This window comes from Schistocerca cancellata, chromosome 9 (assembly GCF_023864275.1).
Source record: "Schistocerca cancellata isolate TAMUIC-IGC-003103 chromosome 9, iqSchCanc2.1, whole genome shotgun sequence".
NCBI lineage: Eukaryota > Metazoa > Arthropoda > Insecta > Orthoptera > Acrididae > Schistocerca > Schistocerca cancellata.
In genome coordinates this window covers 21,975,886-21,996,380 of record NC_064634.1, presented here as the reverse complement: position 1 = coordinate 21,996,380, position 20,495 = coordinate 21,975,886, and the positions used below count along the sequence as shown (strand labels likewise).

General features: G+C 45.0%; 1 protein-coding gene across 2 annotated transcripts in view; it reads left to right on the top strand.

The window, feature by feature from the left end:
* The window catches only part of LOC126100475 (uncharacterized), a 368,319-nt gene that overhangs the window by 242,199 nt on the left and 105,625 nt on the right, over positions 1-20,495 (top strand). The gene's annotated exons all lie outside the window — the stretch shown is intronic.

Sequence of the window (20,495 nt, the reverse complement as noted above, 5' to 3'; positions counted from 1 at the left end):
TATTTCTACTGATACTGCGACGGTATGTGTGCATTTGCACTATCCTGCCACCTACAGGCCATTCTGCACGCTATTCGTAGCACGCTTACCAACTTACAGGATAACGGCGCGAAATTTGGATTTGTTATTACAAATTTAAGGTTTTCATTTGACTGACCCTCGTATTTGGCCAAGATACTGCCCGCACGGACACTGCGAGAGTTTCTGTGGCTTGTCTTCGTGCCTGTCAAACCCTACCTCGGCCAGCGATTTAGATAGTTTGGAACATTGTAGCCCCCCCCCCGCCAATCATCACGGGATTTTCACTATATAACGCGCCAGTTCGACAGAATTTAGCACGATATGCCTCAGGAGGACATCCAACAATCCTATCGATCAGTGCTAATCTGAATAACTGGTTGCATAAGAGAAAGAGGTGGACCAACGCGTTACTGACTTGCTCAACTAGTGAGGCTCTTTCTCCGGAATATGTCATCCAGTTTTTAAAACTGTAATCACTTGTTTGTCTGCAGATGTACATCACATCTACCGATACCGGTACTATTCGGATAGTTGCCTAGTAGTGCATCGTTCTTGTTTTATTCGTTGTTAGATAATTTCGCTTCGGCGCCTCAGCAGCCGCCCAGCTACTCGTACGCACCAACAGATTCCTTCAGGGAGTCGGCCGCTCGTCGTCCCACTGCACCTCCACCATCTGTCGCACTCTACTCCGCCTGTGCTCCCCCCCAACCCCCTTTTTTCTTTTAAACTGTAGCCTTGCACGCGCACAGCAAGTTGAAGTCACTGTAACGCGTATCGAAATCTAAGTTCACCCGCTACCCAATTAACAAAAATTCATAAAACGTCCAACACCTTTGCACGGTAACTATCATACATTTCGGCGCACCTTCTATGACAAACTGCACCGACTGTAATAAAGTTTACGTGCACGTCTTTGAGACGTCAGTCCGGGGCAGTACTTGTAAGAAGAAAAAATTCGGAATGTATTAGCCTCATTTCTTTCAAAAATGGTTCAAATGGCTCTGAGCACTATGGGACTCAACATCTTAGGTCATAAGTCCCCTAGAACTTAGAACTACTTAAACCTAACTAACCTAAGGACATCACACACACCCATGCTCGAGGCAGGATTCGAACCTGCGACCGTAGCAGCCCCGCGGTTCCGGACTGCAGCGCCAGAACCGCACGGTCACCGCGGCCGGCCCATTTCTTTCCTGAAGATCTACGTTAGTCACATCAATTTGCCTCTGACAGCAGCGCACTCCCCTTCGGCATTATGCTTGGCACGCATTTAGAAGTAATCCCTTTCATTCAGTCCACGCCGCTCGGAAGATATGTCTCTGCTCTTTTTTGTCATTAGAAAGCGTTGCGAAAGAGATGGATAGCGTACCTGCGGCGGCATTAAAGTGCAGCGGCGGTTATTAACGGATAGCTTACGGCACTGAGGGCGGCGACGCTATCTGCAGCCGCCATCGGCACGGAGTTGACCGCGACCGAGGTCGCGACTGCGCCGCTGACAGCCCGGCGGCAGTTCGCGCCCGTCACTCACTGCCGTGCTGCGTGCAGCGCACTGTGCCCGTCTCTGCCGCCGACCGACCACTCTGGCGCATTTCCATCTCTGGCCGCATGCGCAGTTGCGCGGTACACGAGTATAAAGGGACGAAGCGAGCACTGGAGCGGCCCCCACCTGCTCTCGGGTGTGGTATGTCGTATTTGTGCCAACTTTTAGCGCAGTGTTTAACTGAGTGTTCGGTGTTGTGCGTCCTTCCACAGTGTTGCGAACAGAAATCATGCTGTCGCTGGGTGTGCTTTTTATATCTCTTGCGAACAGAACCCAGACTGTCGCCGTGTTTTTTTAATTGTCTGTCTATTGTTTTTCTGCTTCCTGTGTGTTTTATTAGCTTCATCGACCCTGTGTTTTATGTTTTACGCTCCCGAATTTTCTGTCATTTTTACCTTTAAGTCACCGATTTTATCGCCAACTGTTATTATTTTTTATTATCTTCATCTTTTTAAAAAATTCTGTAGGCTGAAGAGCGGCGTAATAAGCTGCTGCCAGCCCGCCCACTTTAGGGGGAATCGAAACCCAATAAAGGAAAAAAAAAAACTGGAGCGGTTCCTCAAACTCCTCTCTGGCTGGACATGGGGGTTGCACCCCTCTACCATCCTCCACACCTACAAATCCTTAATCCGTCCCATCCTCTGTTATGCCAGTCCCGCCTGGATATTTGCCCCCCCCCCCCAAATTCTATAAGTCCCTCCAGATCCTTGAGCGTCATGCCCTCCGCCTCGCCTTCCGTATACGCCTCCCGTCCCCCACGCAGATCCTCTATGACCTCATTCCTTTCCCCCATCTGCTCCTATTCCTCGAACATATCCACATACTCTACACCTCCCGCCGCCTTGCTCCCCCTCACCCCCTGGTTGCTCCTCTCCTCTCCCATCCCCGCCCCCTGCCACGCCTTGCCTCTTGTGTCCCCCCTACCCTCCATCTCTACACCCTTCATCTACTTTCCCAAGGTGGCTTCCATCAACTCCCCCTCCCAGATGATGCTCTCTCTCCCTCCATTTATCCCTCCTATCAACTCTGATCCTCAATCCCCCTCCTTTGTCCTTTTCCTGGGCTCCCTCTCCCCCCCTTACATCCTCTTTTTTCCCCACCTCCCCTCTCTCTGCCACCTTCTCTCCCCCGAGTCCTTTTACATTTCCCTCCTCTGCCTTTTTTCATTCCCTCTCGCGTCTGCCCTGCCCCTCTCCACCCTTATGAGCCCTCTCCCTCCTCGGTTCCCCTCCCCCCTTTTTCGTTTTTTCCTCTCCTCCCTCCTTGTTTTCCCCCTCCTCCAGGTCTCCCCCCCCCATCTGCCCTTGGCTCGGGAGTGTCCTCTTTGTGCCGCCATTTTCGTGCAGTGTTTTACAGTGAGTGTTCAGTGTTGTGTGTCTTTTGGAAAGTGTTGCGAACGGCCATCATACTGTCGCTGGGTGTGATTTTTTTATCTCTTGCGAACAAAAACCAGACTGTCGCCATGTTTTTTAATTGTGTCTACTATGTTACTTCTCTGATTCCTGTGTATTTTATTAACATTGACAACCCCTCTGCTTTCTGATTTAACTTTCCGCAATTTTCCGCCATTTCACACTTTAAGTCACCGTTTTATCTCCTGTTTTCGTTGTTCATTTTCTTCTTCCGTTTTTAAAAAAAGTCTGTAGGCTGTAGAGCAGCGTACTAAGCTGCTGCCAGCCGGCCCCCTTTGGGGGGAATTGAAATTCAATAACATAAAAAAAAACTGGAGCGGCAGTCTTGCAGCTTATTCTGAAGATGACTGAACAGTATACAGCCGAAATATTAGTAGAAGAAGGAGAATTATTGCAGCTGCTCACCCGAAACTTAATGGAACAATAAACTGTTTATTGTTTTAAAAGTAATCGCCATAACTTAATAGATTTTTCCGGTCTTGCAGGGTTCGCTATTTTCAAGATTTGCCAAATTTTATTTTATTTTAAATCTTTGGCCGGACGACTTTCCTGTTGCTACAGTAGTCCGTTAAACTAAGGGAGGGAAGTGTGAACTCGTGTGCAGTGTCTTTTATCGAAATTGGGGACTAGCCCGGCATTTACGTAATTGACTGTGGAAAACCGCCTACAAACCGTCCGCTGTGTAGCAGGTGCGCCGGATCAGTGGTCGTTACACCCCCGCGAATTCACTCCGTGTCTGTCTGCCCCTTATCTCGCCCCTCATATCCGTTGCACTGCGCGTCGGGCTCTACGAGCAAGCCAGCGGAGCATCTTAATCAGACGAAGGAAATTGTCCTCCATTATATGTGGCCGAGCAGTGTGGCGCTGCACTTAAGAACTTTTTTTTTCACCTCATCAGGTTCCATAACATCGCATGAGCCGAACTTACCCGACCGTGGAACGAACTACTACTTAATTTATACAAAGTCAATTACAAAAAATGAAAGTTAGGAAAGAATGGTGTGGAAATGTAAATTATGAACAGAGATACATTTCAAAAGATGGTTTTAAACAACCGTCTCCAGAGAAATCATCAAAAGTCCAGAGAAAACCGCAAAAGAAAGCTGGAGCAAAGTGGTGAGAAATTCGGGAGAAAAACAACGCTCTTATCGAGTGAAAAATTATTGGTTCAACTAAAGTTAAAACAGTTGTTATTGACGTGACCCACAGAAGGCCCCAACTGAACCAAAAATATGTAAAAAACACAGAAAGATTTGTAGAAGTATGTACCACGAATAATACGTTACACTGCAGAGTTCTGAGCTATTGCCTTTAAAATGAGTTTTGAAGATCACAAATAATTTAGTCTGCCGAAAATCAAATTTATAGAATACCATTCACGATTCTACATAATGTGTAAAGAGTGCAATTTTTGTTCTCCACCTATTGTTCAGTAGTTAATGTTGCAGTTCCTTTCGAACGACTCCATTTTATTTGCTGCAGAGCTCATGACAGAGTACATGTTGTAGGACGGCAGAGTCGGAATCGCGAAACACTCGAGCAACGACCTGCACGACGTTCGCGAACTGACACGGCAGCTCACAGTGGTTGCCCTTTTATGGGTACACTCGGCTCCGCTAAGAGCGCTCTACCGCGAATTAGTTGCTAAAAACTGAGCGTAGCTGTGCGTGATTGTTTCCAAGGCGATGGCGGTAAGAAACACGTGAAAAGCAAAATGTCAGTTAGTACCGCGCGACGGCCGGTCACGGAGTGAATGAAGTATACCGAGCGCTGCCACGAACTGAGGCCGCGAGGGCGCCTCCCAGCAGCTTTGTGGACTCTGGTCCCCACACGCTGTGCGCTTCCCCCGGGAGCGAAAGGTCGCCGCAGCCAAGGGGAATGCCGGTGACGGATCGCCTCGGCCACAGACACGTGTTGCCTCTGAGCCTGGGCTTCGAAAACCGAGGGGCTGTTCGTAAAGGCCGCGCCGCACGTCGGCATTAGTCTGCGCAACCGGCGCCTTACCGTAGGTTTTTGAAACTGACGGCCGCTGAAACTTCGGCACTTTTACGCCACTTTGAGGGATCTGTGAATTAAGTGATTATCGGTCACAGAAATTTCTCCGTCTCCACTACCTGATAGTTCTCTGCTCGTAAGAGAGTTAAATCCGTCGTATTTTTAATAAACGGCTGTGCAGCCTCGCGCCTGCTACGTGTCGTGTAAGCCACCCGATCCTGTGGTCGGAACAGCTGTTTCAATTCTGTTTTATCTCTCTTTGTATAGGGACTGGGCTGGACACGTTTAGAGACCTCGACGTTCGGTCTAAACGTCACTGCAAAGTCCCAGTGTTAAAATCCCACCAGTCTCCTCCAACAGATATATCCCTCCGTCATTAATTACTTAGACGTCGAACAGAATGCACACGTCGAATACTTGCCTCCCTCCTCTTACTACGAACATGGGGCGTGTTGCCAGCTCTGGAATTTCCTAATTTAGTTATTTAGTTCCATGTTCCATCGATCACCTGTAGGCTAAATCGTAATGATGTGGAAAGAGTCACTTTAAATTATTTTATAAATATGCCTACATGCTGATCATTCACAAGCAGCTCCTTTTTCTTTTCTTTTTTAAATTGTTTTTTTTTAAATTGTACTTTGCTGTCTGTCAGACATTTTATGTCACTGGATAAGTTATCAAAATTTTTGTTTGCTGCATTGTGCACGCCTTTTCGTGCTGAAAAAAAAATGGTTCAAATGGCTCTGAGAACTATGGGACTTAACATCTATGGTCATCAGTCCCCTAGAACTTAGAACTACTTAAACCTAACTAACCTAAGGACATCACACAACACCCAGTCATCACGAGGCAGAGAAAATTCCTGACCCCGCCGGGAATCGAACCCGGGTTTCGTGCTGAAGACAACGTTAATGTGGTGTAGCAAAAGTCCTTTTTTCCTTCTAGAACTGTAATTATGTACATCACTGTACCTTTTGAACCACATTTTCATTCTTACAGCACGCTTTTGAGCAATGAAGACTTTCTTTTTTGAAGATGAGTTACCCCACGGAACATTATTCTATGTGACGGAACATTATTGTATATGACATTATTGAATGGAAATATGCAAAATGTCAACTTACTGATTTGCCTCTCTCTAAGATTTGCAATGATTCTAAGTGCAAATGTGGCTGAACTAAGTTGTTTTAGGAGTTCCAAAACGTGCTTTTTCCTGTTTAAATTCTCATCGTTACGGTCACCTAAGAATTTTGAAGTTTCCACCTTATTTATTATTTCCTCATCTATTACTACTCTTATCGTTGGTGTAGTACCCCTAGATGTGCAGAACCGAATATTCTTTTTATGCAAGACTGAGTCTTGCGCTACCCCATATGTGATTATGTGACGTATCCCCAGCCAGAATAATGTCCCCGGAATGCGATAGTCGAACTCCAAAGCACAACTTTTTCTGTATTCTGTATCCATTAGTTGGCTATACCACCAGTCCCATAAAACCTCAGTATATCTAGGAGAATATTGTGATTCAAAAAGTCAGATGCCCTAGACTGGCCGAAGAAAATACCAACTGACACAATTTTGTTGTTTAACGCTTGTGAAATTTTATGCGCGAACGTGTAAATGGCTTTCTGAATTGAGCAACTCTTCTGAAATCCAAACTGATTTACGGAGGATATTATTGTTATTCAGGTGAGATGCTATTCTTGAGGACATCATCTTCGCAAATTTTTTAGAAAAAGACGTCAGTAGTGAGACAGATCGGCAGTTATCGACATCTCTCCTATCAGCTTTCTTATACAGGGGTTTAACAACGGCATATTTCAATCTGGAAAAATGCCTTGAATTAGTGATGTATAACATATTTAAGATACGATAGCATTTATTCGGTTCGGTTGTTTGTGGGAAGAGACCAAACTGCGATGTCATCGGTTTCGTCGGATCAGGGAAGGGCGGGGAAGGAATTCGGCCGTGCCCTTTCAGAGGAACCATCCCGGCATTTGCCTCGAACGATTTAGGGAAATCACGGAAAACCTAAACCGGGATGGCTGAACGCGGGATTGAACCGTCGACCTCCCGAATGCGAGTCCAGTGTGCTGACCACTGCGCCACCTCGCTCGGTCGATAGCGTTTATTATAAGGAAACCAATCTTAAGTACTCTACAGGAAACATGATCAAATCCGGATGAGCTTTTATCATGGAGAGAATGTGTAATTTTCTTAATTCCAGAAGAAGAAGTTGGTGATACTTTTGGAAGAGTGAATTTTGTGGCAGCTGTTTATTTCCAGCTTAGTGCTGTTCTTTTTCTATTGAATTGTTTTACCCTATATTTTCTACTATGTTTAAGAAATATTTGATACCTGTGACTGGTCATTTATAGCCCTTCCATTCAGTTCAATAGTGAAGTTATCCTGTTTCTCGTTTCACTACATTAAATATTCGACAGTATACTAGTTCACAAGTCGTGAAGGTATCAGAGGGTGTGGAATTAAAAGCAGAGATTTAAGTGTTGGCGATATCGATGCCGTACAGGAGGAGCTTGAAAGACGGAGGTGGCCCAGGTCTTTGAGCCCCTCGTGTTGACGTCATGTCGGAGCTGGGATGAGGATTATGAAACACGGGGTTTATGAAATACCCAATTTCGCAATTTAGTATACGCTTCACTGGCGTAGAAATTATTGGCGAAGCGTACTAACATAGATTCTGAGCCACGGATTACTATTCGCATTTCAGACTTCGGATGAACTTGTTAGACAAACTCGTACGCGCCACACCCATTACTGCGGCACACTACAAAAATGGCCAACAGCTTGGCCGATGCCGCTTTGGAGTCGCGTTTCACATTTATGCGTCACACTGCTCTCTTACTTCTCGTGGTTTCCGTCCATCCTGTTGGAAGTAAATAAGCGGGTGGTGAAGTGAACTATTGTGTGACACTGTTTGTTTTGATAGACTGCAATGATTTGCATCTAGAGAGATTGTTGTTCTGTGATGAACTTTCAAAAAACGTTTATTAAATGTGTTCAACATGAGCGCTCCGTAGTCGGTCTTGCTAGTCTGGTGTTCACAATACTTCAAAATGCATTGAATTTGCACTGAACTTTGTCGAGACTGTTAACTGTAATAACAACATTTGTAATGAAAGGAAGGAAATTGTCGATAGTGATAGTAGCAGTGGTAATAGTAATTGAAGTTGTGTCATTTTGGCAACAGAGACAGTGCTGTTTGAGTGAAGCGAGAAACGAAAAGAAGATTAATTATTGAAGCCTGTATCGTCGTTGCAAAACGGAAAAGAGAACGCGCCGTTTTGTCATCGTCGATACTAAATTTCTTAGGGTAATACGGGAAAGTCAGCGGCTCGTGGTCGTGCGGTAGCGTTCTCGCTTCCCACGCCCGGTTTCCCGGGTTCGATTCCCTGCGGGGTCAGGGATTTTCTCTGCCTCGTGATGACTGGGTGTTGTGTGATGTCCTTAGGTTAGTTAGGTTTAAGTAGTTGTAAGTTCTAGGGGACTCATGACCGTAGATGTTAAGTCCCATAGTGCTCAGAGCCATTTGAACCATTTTGAATACGGGAAAGATGCGTAAGGTACTTGTGTTAAGAATTACGAGGCTGGATTTCATTTAAATTAGAGGGTATTTCGACACAGTCAGAGACAGAGATATTCTGTAAATTTCGAAGACCGGCACCCCTAAATAGTTTCGGGAAAGTTTCCAGCAGTAAATATCGACTGGAGAGACGCGTGTTTATTTTTCACACAATTTCGAAAACGCAGCTGTGCTCTCTGAAGGATACGTGTCTCAGTGTCAAAACAGCTTACCCCGTGTGCTACTGAGTGAAAGACAGTGTATCTCTTTCGCGTATTAACGCAAGGCGGATGCAACAGATTGCAAGTGGCCCGAAAGGCAGCAACTGTGGTGCACCGAACAGATCGTGCAACCGCGAAGACTAACGCCGAGCGCACAGGTTTGAATAGCGGTCGTGACCAGAGGGCAGGCTTCCCGAGATTGCCGGAGTCCAGCTGCGTGACGTGTTCAGAGGGCGTACGGCGGGGCGTCGTTCGCGGACAGAATGTACGGGCGTGCAGCGCGGCTCACGACAGGAGCGTAGCGCGGGAAGTGACTGCGGCTGGCGGCTCCCTGTGTTCTCCCACCGGCTTTCCGCACGGCCGCGCAGTCTCCCACGAAGAACGGGCGCAGTAATTGCTGCACTTACCTGGCGCTGCGATCTCGCGCATTAGCACACAAATGAGCCGGCAGCTGGCCCTGCCGCGCCGCCGCTACCAGCGGTGGGGGATATTATATCTCTTAAAAGAAATAATGTAATGTTAGCTGTTTATTTAGTTAGCGGAAACACTCTCCTAGTAAATTTGTTTGAAAATATAAAAGAGATATAATAAGCAAAATAATGAATTTCGTAGGTTGTCAATTACGTATTATATCTGGTTTTATCGAGCGCCAGGCTCCCTACAAATTACTGTAAATGCAATAGCGTAGTAGTACTCAGCTATGAAATTATTACTATCACAGAAAATAGACAAGTTTTAATAAAATTATTTCACTGGATTACTTCAATTAATCTCACAGAATATTTTTTACATAATTTCTTCCGCTCCGGCTATCAGACATTGTGCTGTGAAAAAATATTTTTAAATGTACCGCGTAATGGCGGCTAATTGTTAACAGTCAGAGATTACTGTTACTCGCTCTGCAGCAGCTGGAAACATGTTAAATAATTTTCATTAAATATTCTTTTCATAAGATAAATGTGGCGTAGGTTCTTGAAATAACACACGGAGATCACTTTATACTAATATATTCTTACTAAGACACAGTTTACACCATTAAATATCTGCAATTACGTTACGACAGAAACAAATGCTAGCGCAGCACAATAGCTTGCGTACCTTATTCCAGAACGACCAGAACGAACAGTACAAAACAGACTAGACAGAAGAATGAGCATTGCATTGTATTTTATACTCTAACAAAGATAATCACGTTGTAATCTCATACAATAAAAATAATGTCTTTTCTGCATTTATCGATATATATATATATTGTATATTTTTACAGTTAAATCAATGTTTGCAATTAATTTTGCGTCACATACTGTCTGTTTTATTTATGTTTCACCTTGATAAGGGTGAATATCGCAAAAGGGACACTACAGGGAGCCCATCCGCGAGGGCACGGCGACGCGCCTCACCACAAGCAGGCACGAGTCGACGCAGCCACCTTTCGCACCGGTGCGCCTTATCCGTCGTCTATCTAATAAATACGATAAAACTAAACTCCGCCCGAACAGGCCACGAAGGCGCGACGCCATCGACCGGCCGCCGTGTCGTCCTCACCCCACAGGCGTCACTGCATGCAGATACGGAAGGCGATGTGGTCAGCACACCGCTCTCCCGGCCGTATGTCAGTTTATGTGACCGAAGTCGCTACTTCTCAATCGAGTAGCTCCTCAGTTTGGCTCACAAGGACTGAGTGCACCCCGCTTGCCAACAGCGCTAGACAGAGCGGGTGGTCACCCATCCGAGTGCTAGCCCAGCCCTCAACGTCTAACTTCGCTGATCTCACGGGAACCGGTGCTACCACTGCGGCGAGGAATAAAGATGCTGGTGCGGAAAAATAGCATACCCTGAATGTCGACGTTGGTGTGAATTCGGTGACAGATATGCTGTCTGTGGGACAGTAGATGTTTCAATTAATTATTGAAAGCTAGTGTATGCCGACATTAGCGACATCTGGTCAACTTACAACACAGACATCTTGTGGCTACTGTGCGGCAGCTTGTTTTAAACAGTAGTACTACTGACAACATGACTCGTGTATGTGATGTGATTTATATGTATTTGACGATGCTGGTGCTGATTTCGCGTATTACATTTGACGATGCCACTATGGCTGCAGTACATTAGGACTTTGTTTTTGTGAAACAGGTATGCCTCTTCATTTTTAAAGCGCACAAATGTAAATTTTGTCAGTACTACTTTTCAATATGCTCTATGTATTGTTCTTAAGCTGTATACAGTTTGCGAGTGTATTTATATTTTTCCCATTTTTGCTGCAGGTCTGATGATGGTCATTAAAGACCGAAACCGGTAATCTGTTAAACAAAAAAGATTGTGACCATAGACGTAAATCAAAGGAAACTTATTACATATACGGGTCACTGTGTTTTTTCGCGACGCTGTCGCAGCTTGTGAAAGTAGTGGTAACAGTATGAACGTCATCCATCAGCAGATGGAGTAGTGACGCAGCTACCAGAACTCCGTCTTTGTGTACCCTTGAAAGAGAATGCCCATCGGGGGAGGGAGTGTCTCAACTTGTTGCAGACGTGTAGAGCGAGCAGGCGCCACGTCACAGAGACGCACGGGTGTCCCTACAGCCAACAGAGCGAGTGGCCTTCCGGCCTTTCGAATGACGGCCTGCTCTCTTCGGAGAATTGCCACACACGTCGGACGTGCGACTGGCCAAAAGTCGATCTAGTGAACATTCTCGCACTCACAGACGACGTTCAGAACGTCCACACAGCACAACCGTCGAACTGTAAGGGCAGCAGTGGCCGATCGAATACCTTCCACAGCAAATTTGAACCCTCAGGTGTCAACACGGAGTGTTGCGAACCGGTCACCAGCAGTGGTACGGCGGGCACGTCTTCCACTCACGCCACAGCTTCGACGTGCACGACTCCTCTTCTCGGAAGATTACTTGGCTGATGTAATGGCGCGCCGTGGTCTTCAGAAATGAAATCAGATTTTTCCTGCACAAAAATGACGGTCGTTTGCGCGTACGTCCTACACCTGGTGCGCGCTGTCTCGTAAAGTGCATTGGTCCACCACACACTGGGCCCACCCTGGGCCTTGCGGCCTGGGGTTCGATAAGCTGCAGTTTCCTTTAGCCTTTGGTGTTTGTGGATGGAACACTGAACAGCACTCGTCCAAGTCTTTTGCGCTCTTGCAACAGGAAGGTAAAGTGCTGCCGCAGTAGGATAAATCTTCCGCACACACTGTGTGCTCTGCAAGGCTGGCAGCAGCTTCACTGTCAGAACGATCGCTGCGCCTGTTTGCAATGTGCACTTGTGGGAAGCTGTGGGACGACAAGTGACTGCTGAACCTCCGCCACCCACAGCGGGAACTGAGCGAGTAGGTGCGAAATAACGCATCCAGACACAATATTCAACACATTTATGATCGATTCCATGTCTGTCAGTGCCTGCATTAGAACCCGTAGAGACTACACTGCGCACTAATGTGGGTGTTTCACTATGGGTACCTGGTACCTCTGAGCCGCTTGACCTGTTGGTTCAAATGGTTCAAATGGCTCTGAGCACTATGGGACTTAACATCTGTGGTCATCAGTCCCCTAGAACTTAGAACTACTTACACCTAACTAACCTAAGGACATCACACACATCCATGCCCGAGGCAGGATTCGAACCTGCGACCGTAGCAGTCCCCCGGTTCCGGACTGAGCGCCTAGAACCGCTAGACCACCGAGGCCGGCGCTTGACCTGTTGATCTGTAATGATTCCGTGTACTCCGTATGTATTATTTCTGTAATAAATTTTAAATGAATTGGAGAAGTCTTAACGGGCGTCCAATCCCCTCCCTCCCTCCCACCACCAGCATAGATTTCATCCGTGAAGCGGGAATCTAAGAGGTCTGCAGAATACCCATCTACGACTGCCATAACCTCTTCATCAGATTCAAATCGTTTTCCAGCTGAAAATTTCTGCGAATGTGGAAATAAATGAAAGTTATTCGGTGCAAAATTACATACATTAATAGGGTGGATGCACCAACAATTGATCCAAATTATTTGAGTAATAGTCGCTATTATTGTACTACCCTTCAGTCTTTTCATTCGCTTCATCCAAATCATTTCAGTAATAGTCGCTAGTTTTTGTTTTACCCTTTCAAAGGTAATCTGTTGGAAGAATTCCATTTTATATCTCAAAAAATGGACACTACGTTTTCGGTAAATGAAATACACTTTGCTTTTTTTGGTGCCGAATAACTGGCTTTCATCCACTGCTTTTCATTTTTCGCCTGCAGTGGTGACCCAGTTATCGGCAGTCAGAAATAGGTGCATGAAATCAGTTGGGGTCTAGTTAAAACTGTCCGTACATTGCTGAGAAATTTCATTTCTTCACGTAGTTAATCTCACGATTCAATACTCGTAGCAACACTTTTCAAATAGCCCTCTCTCCTAGTTCATGTAAAATTCGCTGTGCTCTTTCGTTTTGCATGCCTTTAGCATCAGCTATTTCATACACCTCTAAAAGCCGATCGTCTAGTTTTCCCTGTTGTGTATCTTTATCGATGTTCTCATAATGAGTTTTTCAGATTATTGTGGACGTACTTGATAGACACTATAAGATCAAAAGTCTCCAAACACCCCAAAAATCGTATGTTTTTCATATGAGGTGCATTGTGCTGCCACACCAGCGACCTCAGTAGTCATTAGACATCGTGATAGAGTAGACTTGGGCACTCCGTGGAACTCACGGACTTCGAACGTCGTCTGGTGATTGGATGTCACTTGTATCATACGTCTGTACGCGAGATTTCCACACTCCTAAACATCCCTACATCCACTGTTCTCGATGTGATAGTGAAGTGGAAACGTGAAGCGACACGTGCAGCACAAAAGGGTACAGCCCGACCTTGTCTGTTGACTGACAGAGACAGCCGACAGTTGAAGATGGTCGTAATGTGTAATAGGCAGACATCTATCCAGACCATCACACAGGAATTCCAAACTGCATCAGGATACATTCCAAGTACTATGACAGTTAGGCGGGAAGTGAGAAAACTTGGATTTCATGGTTGAGCGGCTGCTCATAAGCCACACATCATGCTGGTAAATCCCAAACGACGCCTCGCTTGGTGTAGGGAGCGTAAAAATTGGACGATTGAACAGTGTAAATACGTTGTGTGGAGTGACGAATCACGATACACAATGTGGCGATCCGATGGCAGGGTGTGGGTATGGCGAATGCCCGGTTAATGTCATCTACCAGCGTGTGTAATGCCAACAGTAAAATTTGGAGGCGGCGGTGTTTTGGTGTCGTCGTGTCATGGAGAGAGCTTACACCCCGTGTTGTTTTGCGTGGCACAATCACAGCACAGGTCTGCATTAATGTTTTAAGCACCTTCTTGCTTCTCACTGTTGAAGAGAAATTCGGGGATGGCGACTGCATCTCTCAACACGATCGAGCACCTGTTCATAATGCACGGCCTGTGGTGGAGTGGTTACACGACAATAACATCCCTGTAATGGAGTGGCCTGCACAGAGTCCTGATCTGAATCCTACAGAATTCCTTTGGGATGTTTTGGAACGCCGACTTCGTGCCAGGCCTCACCGACCGACATCGACACCTCTCCTCAGTGCAGCACTCCGTGAAGAATGGGCTGCCATTCCCCAAAAAACCTCCAGCACCTTATTGCATGTATCCCTGAGAGAGTGGAATCTGTCATCAACATCATATTGAATTCCAGCATTACCGATGGAGGGTGCCACGAAGTTGTAAGTTATTTTCAGCCAGGTGTCCGGATACTTTTGCTCACATAGTGTAGATCGCATTAAAGAGCAGTACGGTCACATTTTAATTCGGCCACTACTATCGTAAGTGTTGCAACTGACAGACGGGTCCCCTAACAAGCCTTAGATGGTGTTCGTTTAGCACGCCATTCATCCTGTTAATGATTGCTCTGTCCGAACATCCAGCGCCTATATCTGAGCATATTACTGTTGTGTGATGCAAAAACTTTTGATACTGAATGACAAATAGCGTTAATATCTTCAGCTTCAGCTTTCGTTTTAGACAATGTACACCCCAAAGCACATCCTCTACGTAAGATCTTCAGTTTTCTTCCTATGTAATTTCATCGAATTACCGTTCAGAAGACGGTTCTCTCATCACGAGATGATGTGACGAAAGTGTCGATCCAGGAATTGACACTGAAGTTCTTTTTTACGTGTTATTGGTGGATCTGTACTGTAACGTGTACCTTTCATCCATTGTCATTTACAACTGCCACTTAAATAGTTCAGAGGAAACATCCGTGTTTGGTAGGGGAGAGTGTTATAGCTGAGTATACTTTTCAGGCTTCCACCTCTAGTCAGCCCTGCAATAGAAGTTTAACATATATTCTTATTCCAATTTGAAATGATAGCATTCACTTTCTATCCCTTAGTCCTTTTTTTTCTGAAATTACGTAAATTACCCAGGAAAATTAAAATTATTCCAAATGTGAAACATGTTCCGAGGTCATTTACCTAAGAACAAGTGTTCTATTGAAATCTAAAAGCGCTGCAGTTGAGAAAATCTTGTCAGTAATGTATTTAATCGTCTATCTGGTACATTATTACTCTGCTACGCACCGAATCAGCAGCAGAAATCAAACAAAACAGAACTATTGCAAAAAAAAAAAAAAAAAAAAAAAAACAATTACATGTTAAATAGATTTTGAAGCAGAAGCTATTGGAAACTAACACAGATTTGCGTTTTCAAGGCAGCTAAAATTATTGAGACACAAAATAATCTGAGTACAGTTGCAAGTATCACATGTTCCACTATAAAACACCCCCCTTTTGTTTCAAGGTACAAGATGATGGCCGACCGACGAAGTACAGTTTATCTCTCCGTATGTTACATAAGTAGTTATAAAAATACGTAGCATTTTACTCACAATAAACTATTGCAACTGAAGAATTAAAACTATATCCCAAATAGTTTTAATGCGTTGCTGCTTATGGTGGTCTGCAGGCGGTTCTGAAACCAGTCACTAGACTGAAGAGCCGTCCCGGCAGCATCACGTGTACCAAGGTGCACTGTCATCTGGGTACAGCACTCTCACCTGTTATCACATGTGTGCTGGTGGGAGAACAAATCGGTAATTACATTTAATACTCTGAAAAAGCGAACAACGCTGGGACAGATCCCGTTGTCGAAACGACGTGAAACCCTAATCTTCATTTCTTTTTAATTTCTGAGTGTGAAAAAAAAGAGCATTAGACACGGTAATCTTCATTACTAATGTTAAAACGATATGATATAGACATAATGCCAAAGAGTAGATTGCCAAGTGGTGGTACTGGCCATAATGAATGTGACGTCTGTGGTTCTCTCATTGCATCAGTCAGGTTTCAAAGAACTTCCTGGACACAATATCACAGATCTGTGAGAAAAATAGACGCAGCTATAAATTACATCAGGAATGAAAGGCAAGAGAGCAAAATAAATACATGCCTGTATACTGAATTCCCTATCAGGGTTTCTCGATCTACTGTTCGGAGGTACTAATGCTGGAAAGTTTCAAAGAAATTAGGGGTAGCTGTACAAATAGTATGTCCACTTTTACGGAGGTAAGGGGTCACACCGTACGACTTAATCATTGTTGACACCATATGTTGTGAACAACTGCTCATATCCTAGAGCGTGTCGAGATCGGGTGGAGTTAATTGACGCTAACGTTATCTCCGCCCATAATCGAAACGCTTGATGAGACAAACTAATAGCCTATAAACGCGCCGTAACCTAGTTACTGGGAGAAAAACAAGGGAAACGCTACGTTAAAGCGAGCTCATTAATGATCTGGAAGCTCGAGTTCCCGTCCGCAACTTGTAGTGTTTTGTCTTTCTTCTCGCGCCCCCTCTGGACTGCTCCGTGCTTCTGCTGTGTGGCCGTACGGCTGCCGACAGCTCTGCGAGACGGCCAGCAGCTTTTGCCGTACTCGCGAAATGTCAGCTGTCACGTGATGCGACGAGAGCAGAGGACGAGCTAGAATTTTTTATTATGTTTATAAATTTTCTCAAATTTACGGCCAGCAACCAGTTAAACAAAGCCAGCGTGCAACGATAGTCTTGCGTTTTTCCTACCGTCACTGAGAAACATTTGGCCGCGGCAGTTTTCGGACTTAACGGACTGTGGCTCCGCGTATCACACCATTTGATTACAAAAAAACAGGAAAAGAGACGAACAAAGTGCAGTAATGGTTACCACACTTAGCTCGTTTTCAGGTGGCCGTGAATATAAAACCCTGTAAAGGTCAAAAGTTATCCATTACGGGTATTTGCGTCACTGATACGTGGTTTTCGAATTCCAGCTCGGCCGGCAGTTGCCGGCCTTCGTGTTCTTTTGGTGCGGAAAGGTTTCGCGAGTGCTACACTCACTTCTGTAGTGACTTTTGCAGCTGACGTATTCTTATTTTTCGTCACACTCCTGTTCAGTGACCGTCACGACCACCCAACATAAAATTTCATCCGCGTTGTGATTTAGCGGATGATGGTTTTCCGCTTTCTCTTATGCGGTGTCAATCTTCGATACGGTGTCTTTTGCAACATTAAAAACTTCGGGTACCTTGGTTACGGATGCACCAACCATGCGAGCAGCAACAATTTGCCCACATTCGAATTCACTTAGCTACACCATAGTGCGCTCAGATCTACACGCAATGTTTTTCTCACCACGAGTGACACTTGAGGACATTGTCCAGGTGCCGTTCGTAGTCAGATACAACAGAGCAACCTGCAGGCTTAGCTAAGACCTGCATTTATGTGCTATCATGCGTTTCTCGCGGTGTTTTTGTCTAACCCACATATATGACTTACTGTCTGTAAGAAGGTACTGTTGGGTTGGGTTGCTCTAGCCCTACCAGAGGACCATAGGATGTGGAAAGTAGGTGATGCTTAAAAATAATAGAAAGTGACCGATTTTAGTGTTGAATCCATAGTTTTCGGCGTCGCCAATCAATCACATTCGAATAGAAGATGGGGATAAGCAAGTAACAAGTAATGACGGGTAGTCATGTAATGATACCGTAAAGTAAATGAAACAAAATATATAATTAGTATATCCTTATTTGCATTCAGAATAATCTCCATTAGACACAACCACACCTCCGATTCTTCAAATAATCGATTCCCTTTTAATAAAAGCTAGTTTCTCACGCAGAACGATATTTATGACGCCATATCTCGTGAACTGTGATTCGTACAGTGACATAATTTTGCAGGTACATTCAGTGATATTTGTAGATACTAAGTGGATTACGTACAGAGTTAGTAGTAAAGAAGTAATAAATTAAAATGTCATATCTGACGTTGAAGTTTTACTACATGAATAGCGAATATGTAGTAAGTAATTAATCTTTTTCCTTTCATTATTCTGTGAGTGTGGGGGGTGTCAGCGAGGAAGAGTTTCAAAAAGGCTTGTAGCTACGGTTGAAGTATGTCGGAAGGCGCTAAGTGCTTTCATTCTGAAATACTGGGAAAATATAGTGTTAATAATTTGGTCAACACGTATACACAGTCTGTAATTTTAATACTTAGCTTATTGAGTTAAAACTTAAACGTAAGGTTGTACCTTTTATTGAGTACAACAGACGGCATTTAAAATTTTTAAATTCGGTCATTAATTGTGTGAAATATTGAAAATCAAATTTTTGTGACCCGCGAAAGGCGTTAGATGGCAGCCTGCGTTTTAGCCGTTTAGTGATGTAGACACGTTTCTGAAAACGTTTACAAATCTACTGGGAAGAGCGAGTGAACGTTTATCTTGTAGTCAGTCGTAGTCAGTCACACCACTGTTATTTCACACGGTTGTTAAATTAGTATGCGCAGTCCGAGAAATGATGCATCTAATTGTGCCCGCACACATGTACTTTATTTTCATCACAGTATGGACATTCAGTGGTCAATATTGCATGCTTGAAGAACTTGACAGCTGCTTTTCGTTGATTTAAACAATTCGAAAGTACAAAACGATTTGTGCCATTAAACGATATAAATACACGTTATAAGCTATCCTAACTATAGCATAACACATCCCACCTTGCATTTGCGACAGAAGTGACAACTGAAAGCACTAACATCTAACAGGGTCAGACGTAGTCGCTCACAGATATTTTAATATCCGTCAAAATACGACGCAGAATGCCTCACCATCGATCAGCAGTCGCTTCAAGGTGGAAGCAAGACTTGTTGCCTAATAGTCGTGGAGAACCAACAATCCGACAGGAAACACTCGAGAAGAGTTTAAATTCGAGACGCAGAGATCTTTCTGCAGACTGTCGCGCTGGTGCTGTGGCAGTTCTTGTGAAGCAGATGGCGACGGCTTCCAGGGGGGAAAAATTCGTCTCAGTGCTCGTCAATCGATTTATACGGCACAAACAGGGAGCAGGTCGATGGCTTCCCCAGTTATTTGTCTTTGCTAATCGCCAATCAGCCTAAAAGATAGTTACAGACTTTGCTGCAGCGTGAGTCGTATTTGGTCGACGTTGGGCATCACACAGAGATTTGCTATCGAAATTCCGAGAGAGCACATTCGAGGAAGAGTGAGACAACATATTACTTCCTCCCACATACATCTTTCGTAATGAACACGCAGAGAAAATTTGAGAAATTGGAGCCAGTACACAGGCTTAACGACAGTCTCTCTTCCATTCACCATTCTCAATTGTAACAGGGTAGGGGGAATCAGATAGTGCTGTCAGAAGTACCCACCGACACGCACCACTAGGTGGCTTACGGAGTACGATGTAGACGTAGATACAAATTGTGAAGTTTCTTTGGATGACATAGGAACGCAACGGCTCCACCAAAACGTGTTTTTGCAGTCTGTTGCAGTTTTATTCTTTCTTAAAGAAAAGGTAGTTTCTTAATTTTCAGAGGTCTGTGTCCTGTGAGCCCACTGCAGAAGCGCTAGACAGTCCTCGGCGACAGAGGCGGTTATCCTAGTCGCCTTGAGCCAGGAACAGGCAGGGGAGCCGTACTGAGCCGAGAGATGACCTTCCGTGATGTCCGCCAGCAGGTGCACGGCAGCCCGCTCCGTCGTGAAACCACCATAAAACTCCGCCCCTCACGTTCCGCCCATCTGCGGATTACGTCCTCAGGATCCGATGATGCGGTAACTGTGTCTTACCTTGGCCGCCGGGAGTCACGGACGCAGCCTTCAGAACCGGTGACCGCAAAAGCGACCGCTCGTGGCAGGTTCTTGAACGTTTTGGGGCGAGGACGGCTGTTTGGGGAAGTGGTTGCGAGTTGTTCTCTTCAGGTGGTTCTAATTGTTTCTTACTGAAACGCTACACATTTCGTAGTTACAGTAGTTTTATACACGACGGTTACTTCCGTCATTTCCACTGTCCATTCATTTTTTTTAAATTAATCATTTCTTCGTCAATAAAGTGACTAACATCACACGTTGTCGTGGTCTCCAGTCCATAGACTGGTGTGATTCAACTCTCCACAAAAGTCTTTCCTGCGTAAGCCTCTTCGTTTCTGCATAACTACTGTAACCTGCAAACCTGCATCTATCTGAATCTGCTACTATAGCCAAGTCTTGAACTCCCCCCCCCTCCCCTCCCCCAAACCTCAACCCCATTCCTACCGCGCGCGCGCACACACACACACACACACACACACACACACACACACACACACGCGCGCGCGCGCGCGCGCTTAATGACCTTTATTACCCAATCAATATTCCATCACGCCTTTGGACGTGGCTTATCAATC